Genomic DNA, 7,822 nt, shown 5'->3' with positions numbered 1-7,822 from the left:
TTTATAAATGGTAGGAATCTTCTACTGTAAATTAGAAAATCAAAAAAGTGACTATTTTTTCAATTATTAAGGTTTACATCTATTTAGAGAACAATGTATAAAAAAAATACAAATTTCCCGGGATCAAAGTATACATAAGTTCATGGGATTATAAATAATAATTCTTTAAAAAGTATAAAAGTTTTTTTAATTAACCATAATAGAATTTCAATAAATAAATTTAATTTAAAAACACTCTTATCTCTAATTATTCATTTTGGATGAAAAAATATTCCCTTCTCCTTCTCTCCTCCTTTCCTCCATCCTCTTCCTGCTTTCGTTTCCTCTCATTCCCTCCCCTTCTCTTTCCCTCTCTCACGCCCTGTTTTCCTTTCCATTCTTTTTCAATTTTTCCCACTACCCCTGTCCTTTCCATTTTTTCCTTTCCCCCTTTTTTGACGTGGACCTAATCTCTTCTTCTCTTTTTGTATGTAGTCAAACCTCTTTCTTTCCTTTAAACTTTCTCTCTCTGAGCAATGAATCGACTCTCCGAACTTTTTTTTTATTTTTTTAATTGTCCTCCCCACCAAAACACATCTTTGCTGTATAACTTTTCATCTCTACCCCAAAGGAAAGTTTTTTATTAGTCCTTCCATACGATTTTTCACAAGCACCTCGTTGTTAAACTTCCAGTACCCATTTTCCAAAGTCGCCGCGCTTCTATCTCGAGCTCCACATCCACAGCTTTGGTTGTCTGTAAAAGAGCCGGTATTGTTTTTTTCCTTTTTTTCTTTTTCTCCGTATTATTTACAGCTATTTTTTCTACAAGAATTCTAACCTCTTGTCCCCCCCTGAGTTCTTCTTGTGTACCACCCACACCTGCGTTCCCTGTAGTTTCCCCATTACATCTTAATCCATATTATTTTAAATAAAAGTCTTAAAGGGGAGGGAGAACTTTTCCTTTTCCCAAGAGAGCAGTTAAGATCCCCTCCCCACAATAATGTCCTTTTATCAAAAACAGGTGTCCAATTTTTGAAAGAGGTCCCCTTCGTAGCCCTGTGCTCCACCTGTGCGTAGACATTTATTATCCGGCATTGGTCCATTTTTTTCGACATCCACCACCATTACCCTTCCTTGTATTACCGTATAGCTCTCCATTATCCGAAGACCGTTATTCCACATAAACCCCTACTCCATCCCGTGTACCCCCCCGATGCCGCCAAGGCTTCCCCTCCCGCCTCCTTCCTCAGTGAACCACGCGACATCCCCCTCATCCGTAGATGCTTCTGTAGCCAAACAATAAATCAAAATATACATAGTAAAAAATTCATAAACCATTTCCCCTTCGGGCGTTTTTGAGCCCCCTAACATCAAAGTAATGTATTCGTATTTTCCCATACCAGAAAACAAAAGAACAAGTAGAGCACTAAGAAACAGGATTAAACAAAAAGAAAAAAGAAGAAAATAGGGGTTACGATAAGTCACTTGATAAATTTTTGCTCTTCTCCCATAATCTTTAACTATCCATGTTAACATGTAACAATAAATTTTTTATAAAGGAGTCCTCTGACTTTTCTTCACTCTCGCCTTCCTCTTCCATGTCCCCGTCACTTGTCACGTCACTTAACGGGGTATGCATACACTCAGTCTGTGTTCCTCTCACATACCCCTCCACATTTCCGCCTTCCTCCAAAACCTTCTCCCTGACTTCCTGGTCTCTTATCTTAACCTCTTCCGAGGAGGCGACCGGACTCACCTTTCTCCTCCTCTTTGCAGATTTTCTCCGTGGCTTTGCGACCACTTCCCAGACTTGGGGATCCTCCCCTGCTTCTCTTTCTCACCGTCTTGCTCGGGACTCCTCTCTCCCTTCTCCTCTCGCCGCTCCGTCCCCTCCTCCGCGCTCCCCGCTTCATCCTCGTTAGCCTGATTTCCAGCAGCTGGTGGTGGCGGCTCCTGTGGCCTTTCTCCGGCGTCAGAGTCTATTTCCACTTCGCTGCGATCTTCCTCAACGAGTCCAGTCTTCACCACGGCCGAATATGGCCGGGGCTTAGTGCAGTCTCTCGCCATATGTGCGTCTGAGTCACATAGGTGGCATCTTCTGGGCTCCTTACAATCCTTTGTTATATGACCAAGCTTACCACAACTCCTACACCTCATCTGGTCACATTTGTCCGCATTATGTCCAGTACTTCCACATTTCCTACATGCTTGAGGCTGCCCCGCGTAAACTAGGAAGCCTCTATCCGCTCCAATGGAAAATACTGCAGGCGGATGGCGATATCCATCCTCACTGTCCATATCCGCATTCAACTTGATGCGAAATTGTCTCTTTCCGGTCCATAGGCCGAGGCCGTCCTTTATTTTCCGTACTCCTGGGAGGACAGTAACGTATCTCCCCAGGAAGTACTTGATAGTCTCTTCAGTGACCCAAGGATTATACATATGTATCGTTAAAATTCTGTAATCGTTCCGATACAAAGGGGTCACCGTATATTTCCGCAGTTCCTCATCTTCTTCCACGATACTCTTCTTTCTCACTTCTTCCGCATACTCTCCAATACGAAAGGTCACATCATAGTGCTTGCTTGCAGCACTCTGTTGAAGACAGAAGATCTCCTCCGGCTGTATCATTAGGGCTTCAAAGAGGATTCTTCGTCCGAAGGTCATTCTGTCGTGAAGTTGCGTGTCTTTCTCTATGAGCTCGAATCTCAGCGTATTTCTGTTCCATACGTCCATGCGTTCCTCTCAGAAAAATTGGCCGACGACGTCGCCATCCTTCATTGCTTCTCGCCCAAACTGATAAGAACAGATTTTTTTTTTCCTTTTATTTTTCCTTACACCACCAACTTACATTTCCATTTGCTCAAAATTTCATTGAATACTGTCCATATTTCACAAAAACATCTTTTTAAATCATTCAAAAATAATCCTTCCACCTGTCCTTAATCGTGTCTATTCCCCATCTTTGTAATTCATGCCGATATATCCCCTCAAATTCCCTCTCTATCCCCTTTATTGTTCCAAGCTCTTTCCATTCATACCCTCCCTTTATATACCCCTGTCTCGCCCTCCATATCTTAAGTTTTATAATTGTTAACAACATACATCGTATTTTGTTTTCCTCCTTCCTTTTGTCCTTAGGCCTAAGATAAGTTATTTCCTCGTATGACAAAGTCCCTAATCCCTTATATCTCCTCTTCATTCCAGCCCATACCTTTTTTGCATATTTGCACCCCCATAGGACATGTTCAATCGTTTCTTCCTCTGTACAATTTTCCCTCGGACACTCTTTTAACTTCCCCAAATTATGTGCATACATCGTACTCCTTACAGGTAATTTCCTATGTAGATGCATCCAATTAAAATCTTTTAACACATTCTTATAACTCTTATCCTGTGCATATTCCCAAACTTCTGAACACACTATCCCCTGATTGTAGTTAGCATTCCTCACCAGTTTTTTATACAGAAGTTTATGATTTTGTATTGTATCCACCTCTCTACACTCTACGTTGCCCCCGAATCGGGGGCGTATCAGATATTAAACTGATAAGAACAGATACTACACTTGATCTTAGCCAAAAGGCCGAGAAGCGATGGCCTCCCGCAGGTTCCTGGCTGAGCCGCCTTCTCGGGACACTTCTCGCTTGTGACGGTGCGCTCTTTCACTTGGCTCACAGGGAGGGAGCCGCTTCAAATCTCCGCCCACCTACAGTACCCCAGAGGTCTGCGGAGCTCCCTGGAACTGCGCGCTTTCTTCTAGTGATGGCCCGCTTGAAGCTGACGCTCCGGTGCGTGTGTCAAAAAAATCAACACACTGCTTCAGAAGCACTGTGTTGAAGCTTGATTCGTTTGGGCAGAGTCACGTGATCAGTGACGTCCGAAGCTTCATTTAGAACCTAACTGCTTCGGTATCTGATTCAATGGTTTATAAGGAAGTGAATCATTCGCGGGATTTGTGGAGTGTTTTGATGGTGACAGATAGTGAACCGCTGATATTTCTACTGAGAGATTTGAAGCCAGCAAGGAATAGAGGGGGTTCTGTTGTGTGGGAGTATTTTGAATTGATTTTTGTCAATCGGGTGGGTTTTCCAGCTTTGTGTTCTGGCCGTTTGCTTTTGTTTTGTGCGTGTTTATTATATCTGAAAACAGGAAAAAGGTCAAATGTCAAATCTGATTTTCATAATATAAATATCATTAAATAACTTTAGAAAAACTTCCATTTGACTCTTTACATTTAATGTTATAAAAATATATATCTTATTTTTTTAATTAATCTTAAAATGTTAGTCTGCAAAATGTGCAGCAATTTAATCTATTTATTCTCTTTAGCTGATAGTTTGTGGGGCCCAGGTAGACTGTGTAACTGCATCTCTACCAGTTTCTCTGCACTCCAGCCTCTTCTGTGCCATGTGAAGGGATTTTCCTTAATGCAGGAGAAATGATCTCCACGAAAAGGAACAGGTTCGGTCACCGCAGAGTGAAACAAATTCGCTTCTTAAATAAAAATGAAAAAGGGCTATAAATGCATTATGTTTTTAATTTGCAAGTTCATAAGCATTTTCCTTTTCCAGTTCACAATCAATTCTACCCCCAGGTCAAAAATATGTATAGGAAAATGTCCCTAATATAATATTATTTATAAATATACCCGTCCGGCGATTAATTGCATAAGTACAAGGAGGCGGGACCTCACAGCAGAAACATACTCCATAATGTGTAGTACATTATTATATGTATATTATATGTAATGTGGTTTCAATTATTGTATTTACCAACATCAAGAAGTCACAAGCAAAGAAAGACCACACCATGTTTAAACAAGGTGCATGTTTAAACAAGGAAAGTTTACAGGTCAAAATTATTTATTAAAGTAATAAACAACATTTTTGTCATCCCAAAAAATACACGTTTAAAGCAACACAACGGTGGCCCAATATCAGACAGAACTCCACTCTGTAGAGTGGGCAGTCATTATGAAGCAGTTGGTTTTATTTTGTAGATTCAAGCTGCTCTTCATATTTTTGGCCACCAGATGTCACCAGAGAGGACTGTGTTGAAAAGCTTCGAGTAATGAACCGTTTTTCAATACAAGCTTCAATGGTTCAGAAAGCTTCATTTGGCCATCACTACTTTCTTCTATTTCTTCTTTTGAACAACGAGGAGAGGGCCCAGCCAGACCCTGCCAAAAATAGGTGCAACTCCTTAGCCTCACTCTCCACGGAAGTCTTTAGTAAAAGGCGAAAGACTTGTACGTTTTGAAGAGAAGCCAGAGTGTGTGTTTCTTTGGCCTCGCAGGAAGCCGCAGTGACTCCTCGTCCCGGCTTCCGGCGTCACGGTAGGCCCTGTTTGCTTGGCTGAAGGGGCAGATCTCAGGCCCCGCCTGCTCTGCTCCAGAGTTCCACTTTGACAGGAAAGGGGTGACTGGAGAGGAGCACATATGTTACTGTAATACATCACATCCAATTTCAAAGGGATGTATGGGACATCCCTCCCACCTTTTGATATTGTCTGATACATAGTTGTTCTTTTACATATTCATACCCCCCCCCATATTAATTTAAAAATTCCCCGTGTTAGCACCTTCCTATGAGTCTGTGGCATTGGAAAGACATATGCCAAATGGAGTAGGGCAGGTAAGATGTCAGCTTTTACGGCCAAAACTTTGCCAGTTATAGTGAGCTTTCTTTTTGACCACATCCCCAATTTCTTTAAGATCTTCGCTATCTTCAAATCCCAGTTGTAATTTGCATCCCCCCCTGGATTTCCAAAATCTATGCCCAGGACCCGCATGGGCCCTTCACACAAAGAAAGCCCGCAAAGCGTCTCTCTCCTACCTGCCCATCGTCCCAAAAATTTATATTTTGATTTCTCCTCATTGACCTTTGACCCCGCAGCGCTCTCAAAGGTCTGTATTGTTCGTATCATCTCCCTCACACTTCCATCATCTTCCAAGTAAAGAACTGTGTCGTCAGCGTACTGGGAGATCTTCAACACCTCCCCCCCTGGCAAGGGCACTCCTCTAATTTTCTCGTTTCCTCTTATTGCACACGCTAAAGGTTCTACATATATAACATAGAGTAGGGCGGACAGGGGGCAACCCTGCCGTAGCCCTCTCGTTTGTTGTACTTCCTCTGTTAAGTGTCCATTTATCTTTATCTTGCAAATTATGTCAGTATACATCATACTTATCCAATTCAAAAATTTTCCTCCTATATCAAAATTTCTCATCACCCTCCATAAGAAATCATGATTGACCCTATCAAAAGCTTTTTCCTGATCAAGTGTTACGCATATTGTTGTCAAGTTCCTCTCTTCGATGTATGTAAGCACATCTCTATGTAATTGTAAGTTCCAACCAATCTGCCTGCCCTTTACCCCGCATGTCTGGTCTGCATTAATAATAGCAGGCAAGACTCGGGCCAGGCGTCTTGCTAGAGTTCGACTCAAAATTTTGTAGTCCACGCAGACCATTGAAAGAGGCCTATAATTTGAAAGCACAGCAGGTGAGCCTTTCTTATGTAGTAAACTTATCACACCCGTCCTCATACTCTTTGGCATTCTACCCGTTTCACACATTTCTTCAAATACCTCCAACAAGTGGTCTCCGATGAGATCCCAAAAGGTGATGTAAAACTCCTTTGTGAGTCCATCTATCCCAGGTACCTTGTTATTCTTCATTGTCTTTATCGCCTCGTATAGTTCGTGGTTTGTTATGCTCCTTTCCAAAAGCTTCCTTGCGTCCTCTGGTAACCTCTCTTTCAGAAAACCTAAAACCATTTCTTGAGCCCCTCTATCTACTTCTTCCACACCAAACAATGAACTGTAGTACTCCTCTACCATCTTCAAAATATTATCCCGTCCAGTAACCGATTTCCCTTCCCTTTCCAGTTCCATAATTGCCCCTTTTTCCTCTTTCTTTTTCATTTGAGCAAAAAAATAGGCCGAGCACTTCTCCTGTTGCATATACTCCTCCTGCATAAATTTAAACATTCTTGTTTTCGCCCTCTCCTGAAACAAAACCTCCTGTTCCTTTAATAATATATTCAGTTCCTCGCTCTCTTCCCAGTTTTTTTCCTTATTTCTCTGAGCTTCTATCCCTGCACGTTCGCCGCTTCCGGCTGCTTTCTGGCTCTTGGCTTGGCAGACCTTACTTTGTTTGGCTTTCTTGCTTTTGCACAAAGTCAGCAAAGGGGGCACCGTTCCCGGAGGCGCTGCAATACCGGGTCGATGCGTGGAGCGAACGGAGCGAGCCCCTTATTCGGCTCCCTGTTCTAAAAATGCGTTTAATACGTTGCCCCCGAATCGGGGGCGTATCAGATATTAAACTGATAAGAACAGATACTACACTTGATCTTAGCCAAAAGGCCGAGAAGCGATGGCCTCCCGCAGGTTCCTGGCTGAGCCGCCTTCTCGGGACACTTCTCGCTTGTGACGGTGCGCTCTTTCACTTGGCTCACAGGGAGGGAGCCGCTTCAAATCTCCGCCCACCTACAGTACCCCAGAGGTCTGCGGAGCTCCCTGGAACTGCGCGCTTTCTTCTAGTGATGGCCCGCTTGAAGCTGACGCTCCGGTGCGTGTGTCAAAAAAATCAACACACTGCTTCAGAAGCACTGTGTTGAAGCTTGATTCGTTTGGGCAGAGTCACGTGATCAGTGACGTCCGAAGCTTCATTTAGAACCTAACTGCTTCGGTATCTGATTCAATGGTTTATAAGGAAGTGAATCATTCGCGGGATTTGTGGAGTGTTTTGATGGTGACAGATAGTGAACCGCTGATATTTCTACTGAGAGATTTGAAGCCAGCAAGGAATAGAGGGGGTTCTGTTGTGTGGGAGTATTTT

At 42.8% G+C, this 7,822-nt stretch overlaps 2 non-coding genes and 1 pseudogene across 2 annotated transcripts; all 3 read right to left on the bottom strand.

Annotated features, from left to right (window-relative positions):
* Positions 1 to 3,446: 3,446 nt before the first annotated feature.
* On the bottom strand, positions 3,447 to 3,577 carry LOC120738508 (annotated as a pseudogene).
* A 1,568-nt stretch (positions 3,578 to 5,145) lies between these two features.
* On the bottom strand, positions 5,146 to 5,257 carry LOC120738521. The gene has a single exon (XR_005697009.1). It is a non-coding gene; the product is annotated as a U5 spliceosomal RNA (small nuclear RNA).
* A 1,911-nt stretch (positions 5,258 to 7,168) lies between these two features.
* On the bottom strand, positions 7,169 to 7,359 carry LOC120738506. The gene has a single exon (XR_005696999.1). It is a non-coding gene; the product is annotated as a U2 spliceosomal RNA (small nuclear RNA).
* Between the last annotated feature and the right edge of the window lie 463 nt (positions 7,360 to 7,822).

This window comes from Simochromis diagramma, unplaced genomic scaffold (genome assembly GCF_900408965.1).
Source record: "Simochromis diagramma unplaced genomic scaffold, fSimDia1.1 OVJJ01000031.1, whole genome shotgun sequence".
Taxonomy (NCBI): Eukaryota; Metazoa; Chordata; class Actinopteri; order Cichliformes; family Cichlidae; genus Simochromis; species Simochromis diagramma.
The sequence above is the reverse complement of the archived record's forward strand: the minus strand, read 5'-3'. Positions and strand labels throughout refer to the sequence as shown.